Here is a 27,543-nt window from a genome sequence, read left to right as displayed (position 1 = left end):
TTTTTGACTGTTGAATTTTAGTCCAGCTTTTTCACTCTCCTCTTTCACCTTCATCAAGAGGGTCTTTAGGTGCCATAAGGATGGTGTCATCTGCATATCTGAGGTTATTGATATTTCTCCCGGCAATCTTGATTCCAGCTTGTGCTTCTTCCAGCCCAGTATTTTGCATGATGTACTCTGCATATATGTTAAATAGGCAGGGTGACAGTATACAGCCTTGAGGTGCTATTTTCCCAGTTTGGAACCAGTCCATTGCTGCATATCTGGTTCTAACTGTTGCTTCTTGACCTGCATACAGTTTTCTCAGGAGGCATGTCAGGTGGTCTGATATTCCCATCTCTTGAAGAATTTTCCACAGTTTGTTGTGATCCACACAGTCAATGAGGCAATGGAGTTCTCTTGCTTTTTCTATGACCCAAGAGATGTTGGTAATTTGATCTCTGGTTCCTCTACCTTTTCTAAATCCAGCTTGTACATCTGGAAGTTCTTGGTTCGCATACTGTTGAATACTAGCTTGAAGAATTTCGAGCATTACTTTACTAGCATGTGAAATAAGTGCAACTGTGTGGTAGTCTGAACATTCTTTGGCATTGCCTTTCTTGGGACCAGAATGGAAACTGACCTTTTCCAGTCCTGAGGCCACTGCTGAGTTTTCCAAATTTGCTGGCATATTGAGTGCAGCACTTTCACAGCATCATCTTTTAGGATTTGAAATAGCTCAACTGGAATTCCGTCACCTCCACCAGCTTTGTTCATAATGATGTTTCCTAAGGCCCACTTGATTTCACATTCCAGGATGTCTGGCCCTAGGTGAGTGATCACATCATAGTGGTTATCCAGGTCACTAAGAGGTTTTTGTACAGTTCCATGTATGCTTGCCACCTCTTCTTAATATCTTCTGCTTCTGTTATTTCCATACCATTTCTGTCCTTTATTGTTCCCATCTTCACATGAAAGGTTCCCTTAGTATCCCTAATTTTCTTGAAGAGATCTCTAGTCTTTCCCATTCTATTTTCTAGTTTCCCCCTATTTCTTTGCATTGTTCACTTAGGAATGCTTTATATCTTTCCTAGCTATGCTTTGGTACTCTGCATTCAGATGGGTGTATGTTTCCTTTCTCCTTTGTTTTTTGTTTCACTTCTTTTCTCAGCTATTTGTAAGTCCTCCTCAGACAACCATTTTGCCTTTTTGCAATTCTTTTCTTGGAGATGGTTTTGATCGCCTCCTGTACAGTGTTATGAACCTCTGTCCACATTTCTTCAGGCACTCTGTCTATCAGATCTAATCCCTTGAATTTATTTGTCACTTCCACTGTTTAATTCTAAGGGATTTGATTTAGGTAATACCTGAATGGTTTAGTGGGTTTCCCTAGTTTCTTCAAGTCTGAATTTTGCAATAAGAAGTTCATGATCTGACTGTATAGAGCTTCTCCATCTTCAGCTGCAAAGAACATCATCAGTCTGATTTTGATTTTGACCATCTGGCGATGTCCATGTGTAGAGTCGTCTCTTGTGTTCCTGTGTTTGCTATGACCAGTGCATTCTCTTGGCAAAACTCTGTTAGCCTTTGCCCTGCTTTGTTTTGTACTCCCAGGCCAAATTTGCCCGTTACTCCAAGTATCTCTTGACTTCTTTGCATTCCAGTCCCCTATGATGAAAGGGACATCTTTCTTTGGTGTTAGTTCTAGGAGGTCTTGTAGGTCTTCATAGAACCATTCAGCTTCAGCTTCTTCAGCATTAGTGGCTGGGGCATAGACTTGGATTACTGTGGTACTGAATGGTTTGCCTTGGAAATAAGTCGAGATCATTGTCATTTTTGAGATTGTACCCAAGTATTGCATTTTGGACTCTTTTGTTGACTGTGAGGGCTACTCCATTTCTTCTAAGGGATTCTTGCCCACCTTAGTAGATACAATGGTCATCTGAATTAAATTCTCCCAACCCAATCCATTTTAGTAAACTGATTCCAAAAATGTCGATGTTTACTCTTGCCACCTCCTGTTTGACCACGTCCAATTTGCCTTGATTCGTGAACCTAGCATTCCAGGTTCCTATGCACTATTGTTCTTTATAGCATTGGACTTTACTTTCACTACCAGACACATCCATAACTGGGCATTGTTTCCACTTTGGCTTAGCTCTTCATTCCTTCTGGAGCTATTTCTCAGCTCTTCTTCCATAGCATATTGGGTACTCACTAGGTCAGTCACCAGGTGGTACCCCATATGGTACATCTTCCATCTAACCCTAACCCTAACCCTTCCAGTGTCCTATCTTTTTGCCTTTTCATACTATTAATGGGGTTCTCAAGGCAAGAATGCTGAAGTGGTTTGCCATTCCCTTCTCCAGTGGACCACGTTTTGTCAAAACTCTCCACCGTGACCCGTCCATCTTGGGGGGCCCTACACGCATGGCTTGTAGTTTCATTGAGTCAGATAAGGCTGTGACCCATGTGAGTTTGGTTACTTTTCTGTTATTGTGTATTTTATCTAATAAAAAATGTTACCCCCAATTTTTTGGTCATTTTAATTTGCATGAAATATTTTTCTATGCCTTCTTTTTCAGTCTGCGTGTGTCTTTAGTTGCGCAGTGAGTCTTTTGTAAACAGAGTGTCGATGGGCCGTGTGTTCCTATCTAACCAATCCACCCTGTGTCTTTTGATGGGGGCATTTAGTCCATTGACATTTAAAGTAGTTGTCAGTTTGTACTTAGCACCAGTTTCTTGTTTTCTGTTTGTTTTTGTAGTTCTCTGTTCTTCTTCATTTAGTTTCCTCCCTTGTAGTTTGTGACAGTTCTTTTAATGGTGTGCTTGTGTTCCTTTCCTCTCTGTTTTTGTGTATCTGTTGTAGATTTTTGATTTGTGGTTACCATGGGGTATATATATATCTGTTTTTTGAAACAGGTAGTCCTTTAAGTTCAAACATTCTAAAAATCCAGCTTTTTGTTCCCTTCCCCCATACTTAGTGTTTTTGATGACATATTTCACATCTTCATGTTTATCCCATTACTGATTATTGTAGTTACACTTAATTTTATAATTTTTTTTGGTGTTTCACTATTCTTGCCAGTTTGAGTGGTTGATGATCAGACTTCCTTTTATATTTGCCTTTACTAGTGGGATTTTTCCTTTCCTGTAGATATTTCCTTCTTATTATAGACTTTTCCTTTCCTCTAGAGAAGCTCCTCTAACATTTCTTTTACAGTTAGCCTGATATTGATGGACTCAAAAGTTCTCTATCTCTCCTTCAGTTCTAAATGATAGTTTTCTGGATAGAGTATCCTATTTTGCAGGTTTTCTTTTTCAGCATTTTAAGTATATCATGTCACTTCTTTCTGGCCTACAACAGTTCACCAGAAAAAATCAGCTAATAGCTTTATGGGGATTCCCTTGTATGTGATTCTTTGTTTTTCTTCTGCTGCTTTTAGAATTCTTTCTTTAACTTCTGCCATTTTAGTTATGGTATAGACATACATGTGTGGATCTGTTTGGGATCATCTATTTGGGAACTTCTGTGCTCCATGTACCTACATAATCCATTTCCTTCTTCAGGCATGGGAAATTTTTTAGCCATAATTTCATTATATACATTCTTTACCCCCTTTTCTCTTTCTGGACCCCTTTACTGTGAATATTGGTATACTTGATATTATCCAGAAATCCCTTAAACTGGTCTCATTTTTAAAAATTTGTTTTTCTTTTTGCCATTCTGATTGAGTGATTTCCATTATTCTGTCTTCCAAATCACTTACAAGGTCTGTAATACCTAGTCTGCTATTCATTCCTTCTGGTGTGTTTTTCATTTCAGTTATTGTATAATTCAGTTCTGACTGGTTCTTTTTCTGTATTTTCTAATTCCTCATCAAAATTCTCACTGTGCTCATCTATTCTTTTCCCTAATTCAGTTAGCATTCTTACTACTAATGCTTTGAATTCTTTATCTAGTAAATTGTTTATTTCTGTTTCATTCGTTGTTTTTCAGGGGTTTTCTCTTGCTCTTTCAGTTGAGATATATTCGTCTTTCTTCATTTTGCTTATGATCGTTTCTCTTTCTCTATGAAATTGCTGAGACAGTTACCTATTGTGGTCCTGAAGGGGTGTCCTTATGTGGGAGCATCCCTATACTGCCTGTGTGTTTTCAGTGGCTTTGGTGGGAGAGCTGGATTTGATGTGAACACAAGTCATGCCTGTCTTCGGGCTGTGCTAGCAGTTATCACCTTGGTTGGAGGTGGGTCTGGAGAAGAAGAGGCTGAGACAGTAACCTTTTTTCATTGGAAAAGACCCTGATGCTAGGAAAGATTTGAAAGTGGGAGGAGAAGGGGAAGACAGAGGATGAGATGGTTGGTTGGCATCACTGACTCGATGGACATGAATTTGAGTAAGCTCCAGGAGTTGGTGATGGACAGGGAAGCCTGGCATGCTGCAGTCCATGGGATCTCAAAGAGATGGACACAACTGAGCAACTGAACTGAACTGAAGACAGTAACAGGATGTGAGATGGGGCTTTCTCTCTGCTCAGTGACTGTCACACACCTGTTGGGGGCAGGGTCTGGACCCAAGTTTTGGAAACCGAGCCCCGAGGTTCAGGCCCAAGCAGGTTCAGTTCCCTTTAAGTGTGTGCTCTTCCTGCTCAAGACAGTAGCGCCCTCCTCTCCAAGGGGACCAGTGCTGGAGCAGGAGGGGCTGACTGGGTATTTGACAAGGGTTAGTTCAGAGGGTGTTGTGATCAGGCCAGTATCAGAGATGTGTCTGCTTCTGATGCACTGCCTGTGCCATTGCCTGGCTTCCTCCCTCAGCTCAGATGCTGCTTGGAGTCTGAGCCACTATAGTGATCCATGGTTATTGCAGCCATCCCTCCAGTGTGAGCTGCAATGTGAGGCAGATCAGCGCTGCAACATCCACTCAGTCAGGCTGGGATTGTGCTGGTGCTATCATGCAAAACCAGTCAGCCAACCTCGTGGTTTCAATTTGCCATTTGCGCCCTGCTTTGCAAGCAAACAGCCATTCCCTCACTTCTCATGGGCAGAGTCTGGGTTTTCCACAACCCTCCTGTTAGTCCCACTGGCCCTCTGATCAGCCAGCAGAATTCCTCTTCTTTTTGTCAGACCCCAGGGCTGGGCAACTCAATAAGTGGCTCAGACTGCTCACTCCCTAGGGAAGAGTCCCCCCATATAATCTTCCTTTCCCCTGGTTCTGCTCCTATGGGCACAGATCCTGGCCTGACCCCTTGTCTTCCCTTTCTACCTGATTCTGCCGGCATCTTTCTTTCCCCCTTGGTTGTACAAGAGTTTTTCTGCTATCTCCAGTTAGTATTCAGTGAGAATTCTCCCACATGTAGATGTATTTTTGGTGTGTTTGTGGGGGAAGGTGAGTTCTACATCCTCTTACTTCACCCTCTTGATTGAAGTCTCTTCTCATTCTTGACATTGATCATTTACAATCTCTCTTTAAAATCAGTACTGCTGTGAAAGTCACTCAGTCGTGTCTGACTCTGTGACCCCAGGGATTGCAGCCTGCCAGGCTCTTCTGTCCATGGGGTTTTCCAAGCAAGAATACTGGAGTTGCTATTTTCTTCCCTGGTGGCTCAGAGGTTAAAGCCTCTGCCTGGAATGCAGGAGACCTGGGTTCGATCCCTGGGTTGGGAAGATCCCCTGGAGAAGGAAATGGTAACCCACTCCAGTACTCTCGCCTGGACAATCCCATGGAGGGAGGAGCCTGTTAGGCTACAGTCCATGGGGTCGTATAGAGTCAGACACAACTAAGCGACTTCACTTTCTTTTTCTGTCTTTCTTTCTCTAGGGGATCTTCCCAACCCAAGGATTGAACCCGGATCTCCTGCCTTGCCGGCAGATTCTTTACCATCTGAGCCACCAGAGAAGCTAGGGCTTTATTAATTTTATCAATCTTTTTAAAAAACAAAATTTCTATTTTGCTGATTATTGTTTTTAAGTTTTCTGTTTCAGTGATTTCTGCTGTTATCTTAAAATATCCCTCCTAAGGCTTAATTTGAATTTACTTTGCTTTTCTTTTTGTGTCTTCCCAAGGTAGGGACTTAGTTAACTGGGTTTTAAACTTCTTTTCTAATATGAGTATATAAAGTTGTATATTTCTAAGCACTGCTTTAGCTGCATCCCATAAAACCCAAAGTTGTATTTTCTCAAGCATTAAGGTTGAAGTATTTTCTCATTTGCAGTGTGAGTTCTCTGAACCAAAGATTAGAAATATATTATTTAACTTCCGAATGTTTGGGGGATTTTAAAACAATTTTTCAGGGCTCCTGATTTCTAATTTAATTATTTTTGCAATCAGAGAACATTCCATAAGCTGTCACTCTTTGGACATTTATTGAGACTTGTTTTATGGCCCATCTTGGTAAATGCCCTATGTACATTTGAAAGAATATAGCCTTCATGGTTGGGTGTAGTGTTCTGATTAGTATTAGATCAAGGTGGTGGACAGTGTTTTCAAATCTTTCATAATTTTACTGACTCCTTGTCTAATTATTCTGTCATCTGTTGAGAAAAAGCTATTAAATTTCCAACTGTGATTTTAGATTTGTCTTTTTCTTGTGTCAGCTTTGCTTCATGAGTTTTGAAGCTCAGTTATTAGAAGCATAAATAATTAAGATTCCTTTTCTTGATGAATTGATCCTTTTATCATTATAAAACAACTTATTAAATCTTTGTTAATACTCTTTGCCTTGAAGATATCTTTACCAACCATAAGAATAGAGCCTCTCTAGTTTCCCTATGTTAAATGTGTTCCTGGTATACTTCTTCCATCTATTTACTTTGATTATTTCTCTTTTTATACTTAAAGTTCCCTTATAAGTATCATATAGTTGGGTTTTGCATTTCTTTTTTTTAAAAAATCCATTTTGACAGTGTGTGCTTTTTATTTGGAGTGCTTAATCCACTTGTATTTAATGCATGTTATAGCGGAGTTCGGGTTTCCCTGGTGGCTCAGCTGTAAAGAATCCGCCTGAAATGCAGGACATGCAGATTTGATCCCTGGGACGGGAAGAACCCCTGGAGAGGGAAATGGCAACCCATTCCAGTATTCTTGCCTGGGAAATACTGTGGACAGAGGAGCCTGGTGGGCTAGACAGTCCACGGGGTCATAAAGAGTTGGACACGACTCAGTGACTGAACAATAGTTGAGTATAGGTGCACTATTTTGTTTTTTGTTTTCTATTTGTCCCACCAGTGTTGTGGTTTTCTGTTTTCCATTCTTTCCCACATCTGGGTCAATTTTCAGTATTCCTAGACACCTAATGATGCATGGAGAACTCATCTTAACACTTCTGTGATTTCTTCCGTTTAATTTCTGATTGGTCTGCTACTCATCCCAACTGAGACTACATCTTTGGGCTAACACCAGCTGTGGATTTTCCCTGTTCATTTCTAACTAAGTTCACTAATTCTCATATGAAGTCACAAGATTTCACCCCCACTGTCTACCCTAAATCTAAGTCTTCCAAGTCTGGCACCAAAAGCTGCTCGGTTAGAAGACTACCATTTTGCTGACTGAGCTAGGTGAGGGGTGGGGTGGGGTGGGGTGGGTACTGCTGCTGCTGCTGCTGCTGCTAAGTCGCTTCAGTCGTGTCTGACTCTGTGCAACCCCAGAGACAGCAGCCCACCAGGCTCCCGTGTCCCTGGGATTCTCCAGGCAAGAACACTGGAGTGGGGTGCTATTTCCTAGACTTAAGCTATTCTTACTTGAATCTTCAGCAGGTTTTCAATTTTTTGTCCATCTTTGGTAGCTTTCTACCACCCTAAAATAGGTGCTTTTGACAGTTTTGTCCAGTTATATACTCTTTTTTTTTTAGTAAAGTGGATTGCTGACCTCTTCTTTCTGTCATAATTGGAAGCTGACTGTAATTGTTTTAATATAATATATTTAACATTTAAAATAAAAACAGTGAGAATATCTCTGCATCTTCTCTGAATGCTCTGTTGGAGGTTTCTCAGATTGTTGAATGCTGTTTATGCAAGGATAAATGGGATAAGTCCCTTTCAGGATATAATACAGAGATCCCTTACTCCTTTTATGACTTTCCTGATTTCTAGATAGTATTCAGCAGTTGAATCATAAAAAGTTAAATATTATTTACTTGAAATTGATGTTATAAATTAGAATTATGTTCTTAAAAACTCATACCATAAGATACCAAGACATCATAAATGCTTTCCAAAACCACACAAATGTTTGCTTTGGGCTTCCCTGATAGCTCAGTTGGTAAAGAACCTGCCTGCAATGCAGGAGACCTGGGTTCGATCCCTGGGTTGGGAAAATCTCCTAGAAAGGGAAAGGCTACCCACGCCAGTATTCTGGCCTAGAGAATTCCATGGACTGTATAGTATATGGGGTCGCAGAGTCAGACACAACTGAGTGACTTTCAAGACCTAATACTCACAAACCTTAGGTATGTAGAACTTCATGCAGTAAATGCTTATTGAGAGATTAGTAACGTGCCAGAGATTGTGCCAGGCACCAGGATATAAACAGATGAACATATGAGATACAGCTCCTGCCCTCCCCTTCAAAATATCATTGAAACCTGTACTGAAGACATGTCTTCCATGGTAAATCTCTCTGAATGGTAAATGCCTGGGGAGGGACAGTGTCTTTGGGAAAGTCTTTTCCAATTCTAAACCTTGAATGCACAGCAGATCACTTAGAAAGATTTTTTAAGATACCCCAACTTGTTCCTTTTCTAAAGATCTATCTTAAATGGTCTAGAGAGAGGCTGAAGAGCCAGTTTTTTAAAGGATTCAGATGATTTTAACATGCAGCCACAGTTGAGAACTGGCCCTTGTTCCCAGTTTTCTTAATATTTGATACCTACAATAAAAGATTTTATCTTCTTGGGCTCCAAAATCACTGCAGATGATGACTGCCGCCATAAAATTAAAAGACAAACTTTCTCCTTGAAAGAAAAGCTATGACCAACCTAGGCAGCATATTAAAAAGCATTACTTTGCCAACAAAGGTCCATCTAGTCAAAGCTATGGTTTTTTTCAGTAGTCATGTATGGATGTCAGAGCTGGAATATAAAGAAAGCTGAGCACTGAAGAATTGATGCTTTTGAACTGTGGTGTTGGAGAAGACTCTTGAGAGTCCCTTAGACTACAAGGAGATCAAACCAGTCCATCTTAAAGGAAATCAGTCCTGAATATTCTTTGGAAGGGCTGGTGCTGAAGCTGAAGCTCTAATACTTTAGCCACCTGATGCAAAGAACTGACTCCTTAGAAAAACCCTATGCTGGGAAAGATAGAAGGCAGGAGAAGGGGATGACAGGATGAGATGGTTTGATGACCTCACCAACTCGATGGACATGAGTTTGAGCAAGCTGCAGGAGATGGTGAAGCACAGGGAAGTCTGGCGTGCTGCAGCGCATGAGGTCACAGAGTTGGATACGACTGAGCAACTGAACTGAATAAAAGACACCTCCTTCAATGGTTTTAGTTTTCTGGGAAACTCTTCTGTCATCTGGTAGTGGGGATCCCTTACTGTCTTCACTTTAAGATTTTACAGAACATGGGGCACTCACTCCTCCCCCTTCCCCACTTAGGACAGCATATCTGTGTTCTCTCTCTTACTCTTCTTCAAGTGAGATGGAGAAACGCATCTGATTGGTTAGAGACTGAAATCTACTGGGCTACTTTCCATGTATGCTTGCTGTATAAAAGCACTCCAAGTCTTAGAAGATGCAACTCTACTTCCAGGTGGGTACCAGGATCTAGAGTCGAGGAGAGGGATGAGAGTTAGTAGTGGGAGCTGTCCTAAACTAACATATACTCAGAATTCAATTTGTCTGAGAGCTCTGCGCTTCAGGAATTTGGACTCCCCAACAATTTTGTGCCAACAGTTTCTCATCCCCAAAAGATCCTTTAGTCACACTACAAACTTCTTCCTTGGACTGCACCTTGCCTATTTTTAAGCATTTTGAAGAGAGTCAATGCCTTTGTCAAAAAGCACACGGATTCACTGTAACTAATTATGCTTCCATGCAAAAACCATTTCCTACCTCAGAAATTAGTCTGCTGTGATTGTACATTACTACTGACTGTACTAGTGTAGCGGCCCTAACCCACTTCACGGCTCCAGCTGTCGCGCTCACAGGGCTGTAAACACAAGTTTTGCTCATCACTCAGGATATTTTGTCACGAGCAAAGACTAAGGTGGGGGTGTTTTGACTCAGGTCATTAAAAACAGAGTTGCCAGTATCAGGAAAAAGCTTTCCTTTCTTAGTAAATTTCAATTAGCTAATGATAATTTTGTAATATCTTATATAGTTTTTTCCTTGTCTAAACACAAAGCTTAGTTTAGAAGATAATATAAGGATAAAAAGAGTTTTTAGAAAATATTCTATTGTAAATTAATTCTGAAAGAGATGGAATACCAGACCACCTGACCTGCCTCTTGAGAAATCTATATGCAGGTCAGGAGCAACAGTTAGAACTGGACATGGAACAACAGACTGGTTCCAAATAGGAGAAGGAGTACGTCAAGGCTGTATATTGTCACCCTGCTTATTTAACTTATATGCAGAGTACATTATGAGAAACGCTGGGATGGAAGAAGCACAAGCTAGAATCAAGATTGCTGGGAGAAATATCAATAACCTCAGATATGCAGATGACACCACCCTTATGGCAGAAAGTGAAGAGGAACTAAAAAGCCTTTTGATGAAAGTGAAAGTGGAGAGTGAAAAAGTTGGCTTAAAGCTCAACATTCAGAAAACGAAGATCATGGCATCTGGTCCTATCACTTCACGGCAAATAGATGGGGAAACAGTGGAAACAGTGCCAGACTTTTTTATGGGGGCTCCAAATCACTGCAGATGGTGACTGCAGCCATGAAATGAAAAGATGCTTACTCCTTGGAAGAAAATTTATGACCAACCTAGATAGCATGTTGAAAAGCAGAGACATTACTTTGCCAGCACAGGTCCATCTAGTCAAGGCTATGGTTTTTCCAGTGGTCATGTATGGATGTGAGAGTTGGAGTGTGAAGAAAGCTGAGCACTGAAGAATTGATGCTTTTGAGCTGTGGTGTTGGAGAAGACTCTTGAGAGTCCCTTGGACTGCAAGGAGATCCAACCAGTCCATTCTGAAGGAGACCCGCCCTGGGATTTCTTTGGAAGGAATGATGCTAAGGCTGAAACTCCAGTACTTTGACTCATTGGAAAAGACTCTGATGCTGGGAGGGATTGGGGGCAGGAAGAGAAGGGGACAACCGAGGATGAGATGGCTGGATGGCATCACGGAGTCGATAGATGTAAGTCTGAGTGAACTCCGGGAGATGGTGATAGACAGGGAGGCCTGGCGTGCTGTGATTCATGGGGTCGCAAATAGTTGGACATGACTGAGTGACTGAACTGAACTGCAGTTTCATTTTATGTTATTATAAGCTGCTTTAAATCCTTTATTAAAGTAGGTATTGATTTTACAGTTCACTGTGGTATAGCAGGGATGGGCAAACTATGGCTCAGCGACCAAATCTGGCCTGCCAAGTTTTGTATAAAAAGCTTATTTTTGGAACACAGCAATGTTCATTTGTTACCCTTTCTGTCCTAAAATGGCAGAGTTGAGTAGCTGCAACAGAGACCATCTTCCCTGCAAAGTCTAAAAAGGTACTAACTGGCTCTTGACCGAAAGTGTCATGTTCCCCGCTGTACCAGTCTTCCTCCCACCTTCTCTCCCATCATCCAACTCATGTGTTCTCATTTTGTCTTCCTGATTTTTTATTTCAAAAGTGAATAATACCTTTACCTAGTTAATGTTAGCATTTTTGGGGGGGTGCTGCACGAGGTCTTAGTTGCGACATGTGGAATCTTTCATTGTGGCATGTGAACCTCTTAGTTTTGGCATGTGGGATCTAGTTCCCTGAGCAGGAATTGAACTCAGGCCCCCTGCATTGGGAGTGTGGAGTCTTAGCCACAGGACTACCAGGAAAGACCCCGGGTTAGCATTTTTAAATTGCCGCTTAACTGTACTACTTTTCTGTTGATCAGTGATCCTCAAGGCAAACAAAACAAAAATATAAAAATGTTGCCCCAGTCATAGTTTTCCTTGGATAAGGTAAAACTCTTTCAGGTTTGTATGATCAGTGTTTTTTTCAGCTCAGAAAAACTTTTATTATAAGAATTCTAAAAAAAAAAAAAAAAAGAATTCTAGTTGCTTGTAGGATTGGTCATTCAGGGCTAACCTCTGTTCTTATTAATCCTTGCTTCAGTTTTCTAAGGGGCCATTTCTTTTTGCATCCTATTAAAAACACCAAACAGATAGTCTGAAGCTCTTCTTATTTCCATAGTAAGATATTTTCTAAGATAGGCTTTTATTCTGTGTTCACATAACATACACTTTCTTTTATAAGCTCTTTCCATGAGTCCCATGTTGATTTTTTTTGCTGATGCTTTGGGGTTTTTTTTATTGTTTTTCCTATTTTCTTTTTTTAAATATTTATCCATCCATTCAGCTTTACTTGTGGCACACTGGCTCTTTACTTGTGGCATGTGGGATCTAGTTCTCTGACCAGGGATCTAACCCCAGGCCTCCTGCGCTGGGCATGCAGAGTCTTAGTCACTGGAGCACCAGGGAAGTCCCTGTTTTCTGATCTTTAAATGAGGAGAGTTCCATCCAACCCCGACTCTTGTCAGCATGTGGGATGGGCAGATAGCTCTCCAGCAGCACCCTCTCCATGGGTGTTTCATGAATATACTTCTCAGAGCTAGAGCTCAATGGTGACTTGACGTGACATTGCATGGATATCCTAGGGCTTGTTTTTCTGTTTCTCTGTAGCCAGATGTTTGGATTTCCAGTTCTGAGCCAGCATAAACAGTACTGCTACGGCAGTCTTGTCATACCTGTTAGCGCACATACTCTGCATTTACTGGACAGTGAAATGCTGGGCCATGGGGATTGCATATTTTCAACCTTAACAGATAATGCCCAAACACTCTGAACAGCAAACCAAAACCATTTAAGAAGTATTCAGTAACATTTTTTTTTTACTTATTTATATTTGACTCAACAAGCCGGTATATCTTTGTAGTGAACAAAACGTTGAAATGAGACATGAGAAAATTTTCTCTTTAAGTAGAGCATCTAGGAAATACCAGAGAGAATAAACCTCCTTCATTTGATTATTACTGAAAACCACTTTAAACCATTGGGAGTTTAAAGAAAAGAAATCCGTTTCCTCATGCATCACACACTGACAAGCCCTAAGAGCTGCACATCTCAGTAGAAGGGCAGACAACTGGAATTCTCTACGACGGTGATTTGTACAGCTTCTCTTTAAAAAGATCATAGTCTGTAAAAAACACACACACAAATGTTTATGATTTTGTCATCTTTCTAGAAACAACCATTATCAGATCAACACATCCAAAAAATTACTGTGATATAATTACAGAGTCTAGACATGGCTCAGTTCTGTTGCTTTGGGGCCCCATGATCCAAACATTTCCTAATTTAGAGGGTCTCAGTTTCTAAATTCTAGCACTTAAAAACACTTTATATTAACTGGGTTATAACTGAAAAATTAATACATACATATTGTAAAAAAAAAAAAAATTGAGACTACAAAAGGACAGAAATGTGAGGAAGGTAAGCCTCTTTCCCTTCAGTCTGACCTCCAGTCCTCAGTTTCCATGCCCAGCAATAGTTGCTTGTCAAGATCTTGTTGACCTTTCCAGGATTATTCTGTATATGCAGGCATAAGACATCTGTGTACATGTTTGCATATACACATAGATATTTCTAACTTTTAACTACAGAATATGACACATAAAGGAAAGTATTAAAAAAATCAATGTGCAACTTAATGAATAAATGTGTACTACTAATCTCTGTAGATATCACCCAGGTCAAGAAATCCCATAAGCTCCCACTTAGTCCCAATCACAACCCTCTCCTGACCCTCTAAAAATAATCACTATTCTGCAATACAGTAGTTTAGTGCTGATTTTGACCTTGATATAGTCTTATACTGTAGATTTTTCTTAATTTCACTTTTTTCAATACTTATTATATTTTTGAGATTCATCCATGTGTTTACATTTAGTTCTTCATTCTTTTATCTGCTGTAGGATAGGAATTAACAGACTTTTTCTTCAAAGGGCCTCACGGTAAATATTTTAGACTTTATGGGCCGAAATACAAAAGTGCGCATAGTATGTAGGTACTAAAATAACAAGAAAACAAATTCATTGATAAAACTCAAAAGATAGCAATAATAACTGACTACAGGTTTTTTGGGTTGTTTTTTTTTTTTGCAATACGCGTCTCCTGAAGAAAAGAATGAAATTTATGTAGGGAACACCACTTGGATTAATTGGAATTCACATATTAAACCTGACTGCAGATGATCATCTGTTACTGGTGACAGGCAATGAGACTTTCCCCTATTTCAGTTTTGAAAATGGTTTTTAGACAAATATATGGTATCACCTATATGTGGAATCTAATAAACAGTACAAATGAACTTATTTACAAAACAGAAACAGACTCACAGCCATAGGAAAGAAACTTAACCAAAGAGGAAAGGGGCAAAGGAGGGATAAATTAGGAATGTGTGATTAATAGATACACACGACCATGTATAAAAAAACAAGGATTTACTGTATAGCCAGGGAACTATATTCAGTAGCTTGCAATAACATATAATGGCAAACAATTTTAAAACCAAATCTTTTTGCTGTATACTTGAAACCAACACAACGCGTAAATCAATTTCAGAAAAGTCTTTCACAGATAGGTGCTGGCAGTACTGATCTCAATCCCTAAACATATGCTTTTTTAAAAGAAATACTGTTTGTTTATTTTTGACTGTGCTGGGTCTTCACTGCCATGCGGGCTCTTCCCTAGTTTCAGAGAGCAAGGGCTGCTCTACTCTCAGTGTGTGGGTTTCTTATTGCCATGGCTTCTCTTGTTGCGGACAACAGACTCTAGAGCGTGCGCGCTTAAATAGTTGTGCCAAAGGCTCCCAGACTCTAGAGCACAGGCTCAGTAATTGTGTATGGGCTTTATCTTCCTGGATCAGAGATCGAACCCGAGTCTCCTACATCGGCCACCAGGGAAGCCCCAAGCACATACTTTTAAATATGCACTCATTGTGCATATTTATTGCCTGGAAGGCACCTACAGAATTCCAATCACTTCTTCTCTTGATATTTAATGCCTTTTAGCACATCATTACAATGTAGATCAATCACTTCCAATTGAAGGTTAGGTGGACATGCTTCCATTGCACACTTAAATAACTTTGAATATGGAAATTTTCTTTGCACTTGTTTCAAGGTCCAAAAAGTGTTCCTGGAATTATAGTTTAAGTTCAGAAAATACATTCACTGCAAATACACATGGGAATGGAGACCTTATTTTTTTAGCTTTGGCAGTAGGGGAAGTATATAAAGTAGCTTACCATTATTTGTGATTCAGACACTGTTAGTTGCCACTGAAATGGCTTTACCATAGTATAAATTCTGCATGTAAGCTCTGTGTTACTTTGTAATTTTTAGGTTGGATTCATTAAAAAAATATTACCAAGTCTGTAGCAAAAGCTGATTCCAAAGTCACTCAGTATTCCATGATAGTGGTTGAGGGTCGCTTTCTTACTTAGAAAAATCTCAATCTTGTTTTGAGTTCAAAAAAAAATCACACTACAGTGTTACTATTGCTAAGCCATTGAACATCAGAGTCACAGGGCAATTTAAGATATTCCACTATTTCTGACAAAAGGAAAAAATCGTGGAACATGGATTCAACAATGATTAAATCCTCAAGACTGAGTGAGGATCACATTAACACAGCTAGGTAAATAACACATGATAGATTCAAACATTTTTCCATTAGTAAAAGAGTTGTCTACCAAAACCTTAAAGCTCTGGGGGGAAATCGGCCTTACATTTGGGGCTCCTCTAGATTCCAATCCATACCCCCCACCCCCCACCATAGACTCTAAAAGCCTTGCTGGTTTCTGTTTCCCCTAGTGAAGTCTTGTGCCTAGAGGTTACCGATGCCCTGAGGGGGAAAAAATGGCCAGTGATCTTAGATCACTTAGAACTCTTTCCTGCCTATCCTTTAGTTCTTTGAGTCCCCTTTATTTCCACAGCTCTTCCCTGTTTAAAAATGACACTTACAATATATCAATTATTTTTTCTAATTGTTGCAGCTACCTACTATATCCTTTCCAGCACCAGAAGATGTTTATTTTCTGTTTTCTGTTAATTTAATTTCCTTCTTTTTACTTTTTTTGCATCTAATTTCTTTTTCTAACTTCTAAAAAAGGATACTTAATCTTATTTTCATCTTTTCTGTTCTAATAAATGCCTCTAAGCCTACAAATTTCCTTCTAAGCATCACATCAGCAGCATTTCACAAATTGGATGCACTTTTGTCATTTTCAGCTCAAAATATTTTCTAGTTTCTGTTATGATACTTCCTTTGAACAGATTATTTACATTTGCATTTAATTTCCAAACATATTACAATTATCTTGTCACTGATTTCTAGTTTCATTGCTTTTTTTTTTAAAAAATCAGAGGACACACGGGCATGATTTCAACTCTTTGAAATAGTTGATACTTGTTTTATGACACAGTATATAATCAGTTTCTGCAAATGTTCTATGTGTGCTTAAAAATAATGCGCATCCTGGAGTTGTTGGGTATATTATTCTAAAATGCCCATTTAAGTTTCTTAACTATGTATCTCAAATCTTCCATTTTTAAATGTTTTTTTCCCTTTGCTCAGTAGATCAGTCCTTGATACAGATTAACATTTCCTAGAATCATGTTGTTACTCAGTCATTCAGTCATGTCTGACTCTTTGTGACCCAGTGCACTGTAGCACACCATGCTTTCCTGTCCTTCATCATCTCCTGGAGCCTGCTCAAACTCATGTCCATTGAGTCGGTGATACCATTGAATCACCTTGTCCTGTTGTCCCCCTTCTCCTCCCACTTTCAATCTTTCCCAGCATCAGGGTCTTTTCCAATGAGCCAGCTCTTTGCATCAGGTGGCCCAAGTATTGGAGCTTCAACTTGAGCATCAGTCCTTCCAATGAATATTCAAGGTTGATTTCTTTTAGGATTGACTGGTTTGGTCTCCTTGCAGTCCAAGGGACTCTCAAGAGTCTTCTCCAACACCACACTTAAAAGCATTAATTCTTTGGCACACAACCTTATTTATGGTCCAACTCTCACATCCATACATGACTACTGGAAAAACCATAGCTTTGACTAGACAGACCTTTGTTGGCAAAGTGATGTCTCTGCTTTTTAATATGCTTTCTAGGTTCTCCACATCCTCTCCAACATTTTTTTTTAGGTCTTCATAGAACCATTCAACTTCAGCTTCTTCAGCATTACTGGTTGGGGCATACTTGGATTACTGTGATACTGAATGGTTTGCCCTGGAAATGAACAGAGATAATTCTGTTGTTTTTTGCGATTACACCTGAGTATTGCATTTTGGACTCTTGTTGACTATGAGGGCTACTCCGTTTCTTTTAAGGGATTCTTGCCCACAGTAGTAGATATAACGGTCATTTGAATTAAATCCTCACAGTCCCGTCCATTTTAACTTACTGATTCCTAAAATGTCGATGTTTACTTTTGCCATCTCTTGTTTGATCACTTCCGATTTTCCTCGATTCATGGACCTAACATTCTGGGTTCCTATGCAGTATTGTTCTTTACAGCATTGGCTTTACTTTCACCACCAGGCACATCCACAGCTGGGCGCTGTTTCTGCTTTGGCTCAGCCTCTTCATTCCTTCTGGAGCTATTTCTCGGCTCTTCTCCAGTAGCATATTGAGCACCTACAGACCTGGGGAGCTCATCTTTCAGTGTCCTATCTTTTTGCCTTTTCATACTGTTCATGGGGTTCTCAGGGCAAGAATGCTGAAATGGTTTGCCATTCCCTTCTCCAGTGGACCACATTTTGTCAGAACTCTCCACCATGGCCCATCTGTCTTGGGTGGCCCTACACAGCATAGCTTAATAGTTTTATTGAGTTAGACAAGGCTGTGGTCCATGTGATTAGTTTGGTTAGTTTTCTGTGATTGTGGTTTTCATTCTGTCTGCCCTCTGATGGATGAGGATAAGAAGCTTATAGAAGCTTCCTGATGGGAGGGTCTGTTCAGTTCAGTTCAGTTGCTCAGTCGTGTCTGACTCTTTGTGACCCCATGAATCGCAGCATGCCAGGCCTCCCTGTCCATCACCATCTCCCAGAGTTCACTCAGACTCACGTCCGTCGAGTCCGTGATGCCATCCAGCCATCTCATCCTCGGTCATCCCCTTCTCCTCCTGCCCCCAATCCCTCCGAGCATCAGAGTCTTTTCCAATGAGTCAACTGGCCAAAGTACTGGAGCTTCAGCTTCAGCATCAGTCCTTCCAAAGAAATCCCAGGGTTGATCTCCTTCAGAATGGACTGGTCGGATCTTCTTGCAGTCCAAGGGACTCTCAAGAGTCTTCTCCAACACCACAGCTCAAAAGCATCAATTCTTCGGCGCTCAGCCTTCTTCACAGTCCAACTCTCACATCCATACATGACCACTGGAAAAACCATAGCCTTGACTAGATGGACCTTAGTCAGTAAAGTAATGTCTCTGCTTTTGAATATGCTATCTAGGTTGGTCATAACTTTTCTTCCAAGGATTAAGTGTCTTTTAATTTCATGGCTGCAGTCACCATCTGCAGTGATTTTGGAGCCCAAAAAAATAAAAGTCTGACACTGTTTCTACTGTTTCCTCATCTATTTCCCATGAAGTGATGGGACCGGATGCCATGATCTACGTTTTCTGAATGTTGAGCTTTAAGCCAACTTTTTCTCTCTCTTTCATTTTCATCAAGAGGCTCTTTAGTTCCTCTTCACTTTCTGCCATAAGGGTGGTGTCATCTGCATATCTGAGGTTATTGATATTTCTCCCAGCAATCTTGATTCCAGCTTGTGTTTCTTCCAGTCCAGCGTTTCTCATGATGTACTCTGCATATAAGTTAAATAAGCAGGGTGACAATATACAGCCTTGACATCCTCCTTTTCCTATTTGGAACCAGTCTGTTGTTCCATGTCCAGTTCTAACTGTTGCTTCCTGACCTGCATACAGATTTCTCAAGAGGCAGGTCAGGTGGTCTGGTATTCCCATCTCTTGAAGAATTTTCCACAGTTTATTGTGATCCACACAGTCAAAGGCTTTGGCATAGTCAATAAAGCAGAAATAGATGTTTTTCTGGAACTCTCTTTGCCGGGGGCCAGCGTGAGGAACTCTGCCCATGGCAAAGGTCATGAGGAAGGAGGCTTGGCATACGCAAAGGCGTGATCAAGCCTCAGGAAACCCCCTGTTCCCGAGCATCTAACCCCAAAGCCAGAGTCTGTTTTATGCTCTCACCTACTCCTCTGACTTTACGGGGGGCTCTCCCCCATAACCGTTTCTCTCAGAGAAGGAGTAAACGTGCAGCTCCAAGGCAATAAAAATTCCTGGGCGTGACAAGAGTGTTTCAGCTTACGGACTCCTCTGAAGGTTATCTAGCCCACCTGTATAGGTTTGTCCGGCCACATGTGATTGTTTACAGCCTCCAAATCTGAGAGGCATGAGATGTTTTAGACTTACTAAAGGCAAATTATTTTAGGGAGTTAGAAATTATTAGTATAGTTTGTTGGTTAGGAATTATATTGGTGAAGGGTTTTTTCATTTGTTGTGTCAATAATTGCTGCTAATTCCCTGCTCTGGGTAGGACAAGGATGTCTCAGGTCAAACCTCTCTGCTGACAGACTAGCTTGTGTGACAGGATTATCCATACTGCTGCCACTAGGCACATGATTGTTTACTACCTCTCAACCGTAAACAGCACAGAGAGTTTTGGAGTATTTTGAGAGTCTTAATTAGCATAGGGCTTTTTCTTCTTGTTGAGTCAATGATTGCCGCCAGGCCTCTATATCCTTAGGCACCTGGGAATATATTAATCATTGTATTTGGAATATAGTAAAGGAAATATAGTAGTTTTTGATGTTAGCAATACTAGACTTTTTGAGTTAATGGATTTTCTCTTTTGTAATAGATCACTGTACTTTGTTATAAATCACTATGTCCTTGCTATGTAAAAATGTAACTCTATCATATCTTAAGACTAAATAGATCTTAAGGGGAGCATTGGTGAAAGGATTTTCATTTGTTGGGCTGATGTTTGCTGCTAAATCTCCATGTTCCCTACCCTTATAATGCATATAACTAACATATAGGAGAAATAAGTATTAACCTTTAAGATTAATCATGTTAACCTTGGGTTAAATAAATTCCTTTCTTGATTGTAACTCACTACACCCTCACCCTATAGGAATGTAACTTTATTTGGAGGGTGGTGCCTGGTTTAAGAAAAAACACCTTTGGAAGAAATAAGTTTTTTGGTTATCAGAAAGAAAGGATCATAAAATGTCAGCAGGTCTCACTCATGGCCGGAAGATGATGTAATATCCCTAAAGACCTTTTTTTATACATTTATGTGAAGCACCTGATTTTGGTAAAGGTCAGGACTGCTGACCCCCGCGTGACTCTGTATTCATCCCTATGTGTAACAAAAGGTATATAAGCTAACCCAAAAATAAAGACATCAGATCAGTTTCCGGAAAGACTGATTCCCTCATGTCACTTCTTTCTTGCTCCCGTTTTTCTGGCTGAATTCCCATCTGAAGCATGGATGCTATTCCACGTAATCCAAGTTATTCAGCCTCTTTTTCTCCACTAATCTTCCTACTACACTATCCATTTCTAATCTCTCTATATCTGTGATTAAATATGTATTTTTCCAAAGACGCCAACTCCGTCCCCCCACCTTCGAATCACCCTGAATCCACCGGGGCTGGACCCCGGCATCTCTTGCTTTTCCCATGATCCAGCGGATGTTGGCAGTTTGATCTCTGGTTCCTCTGCCTTTTCTGTCTTGCTCTAGTGGGCAAGGCTGTGCTCAGTAAACCTTTAATCCAGTTTTCTGCTATGGGTGGGACTGTGTTCCCTCCCTGTAGTTTCAGTTCAGTTGCTCAGTCCTATCGGACTCTTTGCGACCACATGAATCCCAGCACACCAGGCCTCCTTGTCCATCACCAACTCCCAGAGTTTACTCAAACTCATGTCCATTGAGTCGGTGATGCCATCCAACCATCTCATCCTCTGTCGTCTCCTTCTCCTCCTGTTCCCCAATCCCTCCCAGCAACCTGTAGTTTGGCCTCCTCCAAAAAGGCCATGTTACTAGATATATTAAAATTGTGAATCACTTTGCCTTCCCAGTGAATTAAACTTGAAATGTCCCTCTTTTGCTCTAATAAGTGCTTTCTGGCTTAAAACCTTGTTATTAATATAGTTACATCAGCTTTCTTGTGGATGATGTTTTCATGGTATCTTTTACTCTTTTTCTAACCATTCTATTTAGACTTTATATATGTCTCATAAAGTTTTAGGTATACGATTGAGTTTTTTTTAATTCAGTCTGACAAATTCTGATTTTGAGCATTTAGTCCATCGACATTTAGTGTAATTAATGACAAATCAGTGATAAACACCTATCATTTTATTCAGTGCTTTCTATTGGTTCTGTTTCCTTTTTCCTGTCCTTTCTGCCCTCCTTTTGTATTCAATGTTTTTTGTTTATTCCATTTTCTTCTATTGGTTTAAATGTTTTCAGTATCCTTTAGGAATTACCGTAAAGGATACAAAATGTATCCTTGAGTTATCAGTCGTAATATTAGATGATATTTTTATCCTCCTAGACAAAGCAAGTGCCTTAGGACAATTTAATCCATCTATGCCCTTTCTAACTTACATACTGCTCTTGTTGTATAACTGAGTTGCTGCCATTGTTGCTGTTCCTTCTTCTTGTTGTTATATGCAGTCAATACATATTTATCCATATGTTAATCCTTCATTTATCTCCAGCCTTCCAATTTTCCTTTTGCTTAAAGAACATCTCATAGTGACAAATTTTGTTTCATTTATATGAAAATGTCTTTTTACTGTCATTCTCAAGGAGTATTTTTGCAAGGTATAGAATTCTACTTTATTAGCACTATTTGAACACACTGAATATATCATTCCATTATTTTCTGTTTTTGTTTCTGGTGAGAAGTTAACTGTCAGCATAATTTTTACTCTTCTGAAGGTAATTAATCTTTTCTTTCTTAACACTTTAGATTTCTTTTCAGTAGTCACTTTAACATGTATATAGATATAGATTTCTTTTTGTCTACTCAGGGTTGAGAAGCCTTCTAAAACACTGACTTTTATCAGTTTCAGAAAATTCATATTTTATATAATTTCCCAACACATATCTTCTGTTAGAAGTCAACGCTCTTGAATTAGCCCATGCCTACTACTCTTTTGTCCCTTCCTAAGGATTACGTCATCCTACTCTATCCTCTTCTGTCGTTTCCAACTCTGGCTCTCTGATTCTTTCTACATAAATTATTCTGATCTACTTTGCTAGTTTTCCTTCAGCTGTATATATCCTGCTCTTTGAGTTTCTCATGTTGACTGCTATATTTTTAAATTCTAGAATTCTACTTTCTTCAAAATCTGCTATATATTGTTTTTTTAAGTCATTTCTTTTTCTCTTAAAAATTTCAATATTGACTTTCATTTCTTTGAACATACTAAGTGCCTTAGCTCAGGATGCCAGAACAAAATACCTTAGACTAGGTAGCTTAAATAGCAGAAACATATTTTCTTTTTCTTTTCTTTTTTAAATGAGAACCCTTAGTATTTACTCTCTTAAAATTTTTCATATGTAACAAACAGCAATGTTGACTATATTTATCATGTTTATTTCATCCCTGGTACTTATTTATCTTATAACTGAAAGTTTATACCTTTGGATTGCATTTGTCTGATTTCCCCTTTTCCTCCTAACACCTCTGGTAACCACAAATCTGATCTCTTTTTCTGAGTTTGTTTTTAAAGTATACTTGACCTACAAAATTATGTTAGTTCCAGTTACATAACAAAGTGATTCAATTTCTATACATGTCAAAATGACCAGCATGATAAGTCTGGTTATGATCCGTCGCCATGCAAAGATATAATTATTGACTATATTCTCCAAACTGTATATTTCATACCCGTGACTCATTTATTTTGCAGCTAGAAGTTTGAACCTCTTATCTCCCTCACCTATTTCTCTCTCCCACCCACCCCTTCCCTTCTGGAAACCATGGCAACCACCTGTTTGTCTCTATAGCTACGACACTGTTTCTGTATGGTTATATTTTCTGTCTCCTTTTGTTTTTTAGATCTCCCATGTAAGTGAAATCAGACAGTATTTGTCTTTCTCTGTCTGGTTTATTTCACTTAGCATAATAGTCTCTGGTTCCGTCCATGTTGTCACAAATGGCAAAGTTTCCTTCTTTCTTCTGAGTAATATTCCACTGTGTATATTTACCACGTCTTTACCCATTCATCTACTAATGGGTATTTATGTTACTTTTACATCTTAACAATTGTAAATAATGCTGCTATGAAAATAGGGGTACACATACCTTTCCTAATTATTGTTTTCATTTTCTTTGGATAAATACCAGCAATGGAATTGCTGGATCATACAGTAGCCTATTTTTAATTTTTTGAGGAATCTCCATACTGTTTTCCATAGTGGCTGTACCAATTCACATTTTTGCTGACAGTGCACGAGATTCTCTTTTCTCTACAACCTCTCCAACACTTGTTATTTGTAGTCTTTTTTATAACAGCCATTCTGACAAATGTGAGATATGAAATGATATCTCACTGTGGTTTTGATTTGCGTTTCTCTGATTATTGATGTTGAGGATCTTTTCATGTGCGTGTTGGCCATCTGTGTGTCTTTTTTGGAAAGTCTACTCAGATCCTCTATTATTTTTTCTGAAGTTATGTGAGTTCTTCATATGTATTGGATATTAACCCCTTATATATATGTAAATAGATATATTTATAAACTTGCAAACATCTGGCAAATATGCATAAATTTGCAAATGTCTTCGCCCATTCAGTATGTGGCCTTTTCATTTTGTTGATCATTTCTTTAACTGATGGAAAGATTTTTAATTTGATGTGGTCCTATTTATTTTTGCTTTGGTTCCCTTGCACCTCTCTCTCTCTTTATATGTATATAATATGAAGGTCAGTGTCAAAGAGCATCCTGCTTATGTTTTCTTCTAGAAGTTTTATGGTTTCAGGTCTTATATTTATTTTTGTGCATGATGTGAGGAAGCAGTCCAGTTTCTTTTCCGTGCAGCTGTCTTGTTTCCCCAACACCGTTTATTGAAAAAGCTGCATTTTCCCCATTGTATATTCTTGCCTCTTTTGTTGTAGATTAATTGCCTATATAAGTGTAGATTTATGGGCTCTCTGTTCTTTCCCATTGATCTATTTGTCTGTTTTCATGCCAGTACTATACAGTTTTGATTACTGTAGCCCTGTAGTATAGTTTGAAATCAGGGTGAATTATATCTCCAGCTTTATTCTTCTCAAGATTGTTTTAGTTATTAGAAATTTATTTTCTCACAGTTCTGGAGGGCTGAAGTCCAAGATCAGGTGCCAGCATGATCAGTTTCTGGGGAGAACTCTCTTCATGGCTTGTAGATGGCTGCCTTCTTGCTGTGTCCCATCTAATTCTATCTCACAGTCCTCATTTCCAAATGACATCATATAGGAGGTTAGGGCTTCAACATATGAATTTGGGGAGGACACAGTTCACTGTATTGCATTCCACCAAAGCCTCCCCAACTCATGTTCTTCTCACATGCAGGATACATTCGTTCCACCTCAACAGCCCCCAGAGTCTTAACTCATTCAGGCACCAATTCTAAGGTCTGAAATCCAAATTGTCATCTAAATCAGAAATGGGGGAGACTCAAAGGTATGATTCTTCCAGAGGCAATATTCCTCTCCAGCTGTGAACCAGATACATTATGCACTTCCAAAATACAGCGGTGGGACAGGCATAGGAAAGATAGTCCCATTCCAAAAGGGAGAAATCAGAAGGAAGAAAGGACTAATGGGTCCCAAGCAAGTGCAAGGTTTAGCTAGACAAATTCTATTGGATCTTGAAGCTTGAGCTTAATTCCCTTTGGTGCAATGTCCTGCCTACTAGGTCCACTGGGATGGTAGCATTTCTCCATGGCTCTCGGAGTGGCCCGCCCCTCCAGCTCTGGTGTACCCCATCTTCATGGCCACTTCGGAGATCCAGGTGGGTGCCATGGGCAGTCCTGTCCTTCAGTTCTGGGCAGAGGCCATCTGACCTGTGGAAACTGGAACACTGGTTGACAAGCTCTGAATCACCTTCAGCATTAGTTTTCTCTCTTCTTAAATAATGGTGCACATTTGCAGCATAATGGCTCTATTGTATAATCCTGTCAAACCGGACAAGTCTGACAGCCTTCCTTCATTTCACAGCGTATCCATTCCTTCATTCCAAACTAGCAGTGTTCTTGCTCTTCTAATTCCATAGACTCTTTATTAGATAGCTGCTCAGCTATACCCTTAGAATTCTTTCTCAGAATGGACTTTCTCACTTTTTGAAATATGGCTAGGCTGAGAATTTTCCAAATCTACAAATCCTTGTCTTTTTGCTTAACCATTCCTTCTCCAGTTTATCTCTCTCCTTTCATATTTTACCATAAAAGCAGTCAGAAGGAACCAAGTTGCTCCTTCAACACTTTGCATAGACATCTTCTCAGCTAAATATCGTTTCATTGCTTAGAAGTTCTATCTTCCACAAAACACTAGAACACAGTTCAGCCAAGTTCTTTGCCACTTTATAACATGGATTGCCCTTCCTCCAGTTTCTAGTAACACATTCCACATTTCCATCTAAGACCTCGCCAGAACTGCCCTTAACATCCATATTCTCAGCATGCACCTCAAAAATCTTCCCATCTCTACACATTATCCAGTTCCAAAGTTGCTTCCACAGATTTAGGTATTATTACAGCAGCTTCACTTTTGGTACCGAAATCTGTCTTGGCTCGGACTGCCATAACGAAATACCATGCACTGGGTGATTTAAACAACAAAAATGTATTTTCTCACAATTCTGGAGGCTAGGAGTGTATAGCGGTAAGCATAGTTATTCTAAAGTCTGTGTCTAATAATTCCAATTTTAGATCCCTTTAGGTTTGTTTCTATTATCTGTGCTTTCTGCTACTTGCTCAAGCTGTCATGGACCTGTATATCCTTCATGTACCTGTATATCCTTGCTTGGAAATTATTCATGAAAAATTCTGAAAATAAATTCAGGTCTAGGATGATGCCAACTTTCTCCAAGGAGAATTTAAGTTTTGTTTCTGATAATTTCTTTGAGGCAACAGGAACCAAGGATCTTTTAAATTCATTTTGTGCAACTGAGGGTTCTGGGGATCATTCAGGTGATTAGAAGCTAAACTGTAGTCTATTCAAGGATGGTTACTTCTAATGGACACTTTCTACTAGGGCACAGCCTTGTGGAGTCCCAGCCTAAACAGAGGACGTTCACCAGGGTCTCAACCTTGACTCCAGTTTTTGTCCCTCTGGTCTTATAAAGCTTGTGGAAGCACTGCTCAGCTTTTCAGCCACCTATTATGAGAATAATTATTAATCTTATTAAATTTGCATGTAGAAATAGTGACTGCTCTAACATTAAGGCTGATTTACTATTTAAATTTATTTTATATTGGAGTATAGTTGCTTAACAATGTTGTGTACATTTCAGGTGTACAGCAAAGTGACTGAGTTATACATACCTGTGTATCCTTTCTCAGATTCTTTTCCCACGTAGGTTTTTATGAGTACTGAGCAGATTCCCTGTGCTATACAATAGGTCTTAATTGGTTACCTATTTTAATACAGCTGTGTGTGTGTGTGTGTGTGTGTGTGTATGTCAATCTCAAACTCCCAATTTATCCCTCCCCCACCACCATTCCTCACTGATAAGCATAATTTATTTTTTGATTGTTTGAGTTTTTTTATATTGAGCTTCATGAGCTGGTTATAAATTTTGGAAACTTACCCCTTTTTGGTCACAGTGCTTGCAAATATTTTCTCCCATTCTGTGGGTTGTCTTTTTGTTTTGTTTATGGTTTCCTTTGCTGTGCAAAAGCCTTTAATTCCCCGTTTATCCATTTTTATTTCCATTACTCTTCGAGATGGACTGAAAAAGTTATTGCTGTGATTTATGTCCGAGTATTCTGCCTGTGTCTTCCTCTGAGTTTTAGAGTATCTGACCTTACATTTAGGTCTTTAGTGTATTCTGAATTTACTTTTGTGTATAGTGTTAAAGAATACTCTAATTTCATTTTTTACATGTAGCTATCCAGTTCAGTAAGCACCACTTACTGAAGAGACTGCTCTTTCTCCACTGTATGTTCTTGCCTCCTTTGCTGTAGATTAACTGACCACAGGTGCAGGTTTATTTCTGGGCTTTTTATCTAGTTCCATTGATCTATATTTCCTTTTTTTTTCTTGCCAGTACCATACTTTTCTTTCTCCTGCTACATTTTCTTTTTTCCTCAGGGAAAGGCATTTTATTTTAAATATA

At 39.5% G+C, this 27,543-nt stretch overlaps 1 protein-coding gene across 6 annotated transcripts in view; it reads right to left on the bottom strand.

Annotated features, from left to right (window-relative positions):
- The window catches only part of CFAP91 (cilia and flagella associated protein 91), a 135,670-nt gene that overhangs the window by 23,397 nt on the left and 84,730 nt on the right, over positions 1-27,543 (bottom strand). For 4 of the 6 annotated variants that reach the window (XR_011249402.1, XM_069554750.1, XM_069554755.1 and 1 more), the window contains one exon: positions 12,607-13,317. The exons of the other annotated variants lie outside the window; for them this stretch is intronic. The gene's annotated coding sequence lies outside the window, so the exon portion shown is untranslated. Of the gene's footprint in view, positions 1-12,606; positions 13,318-27,543 lie in introns of those variants that run through there. 6 annotated transcript variants of the gene reach the window in all.

This window comes from Ovis canadensis, chromosome 1 (genome assembly GCF_042477335.2).
Source record: "Ovis canadensis isolate MfBH-ARS-UI-01 breed Bighorn chromosome 1, ARS-UI_OviCan_v2, whole genome shotgun sequence".
NCBI classification, from domain to species: domain Eukaryota; kingdom Metazoa; phylum Chordata; class Mammalia; order Artiodactyla; family Bovidae; genus Ovis; species Ovis canadensis.
Note: the sequence above shows the minus strand (reverse complement) of the source record. Positions and strands in the feature narration are given on the sequence as shown.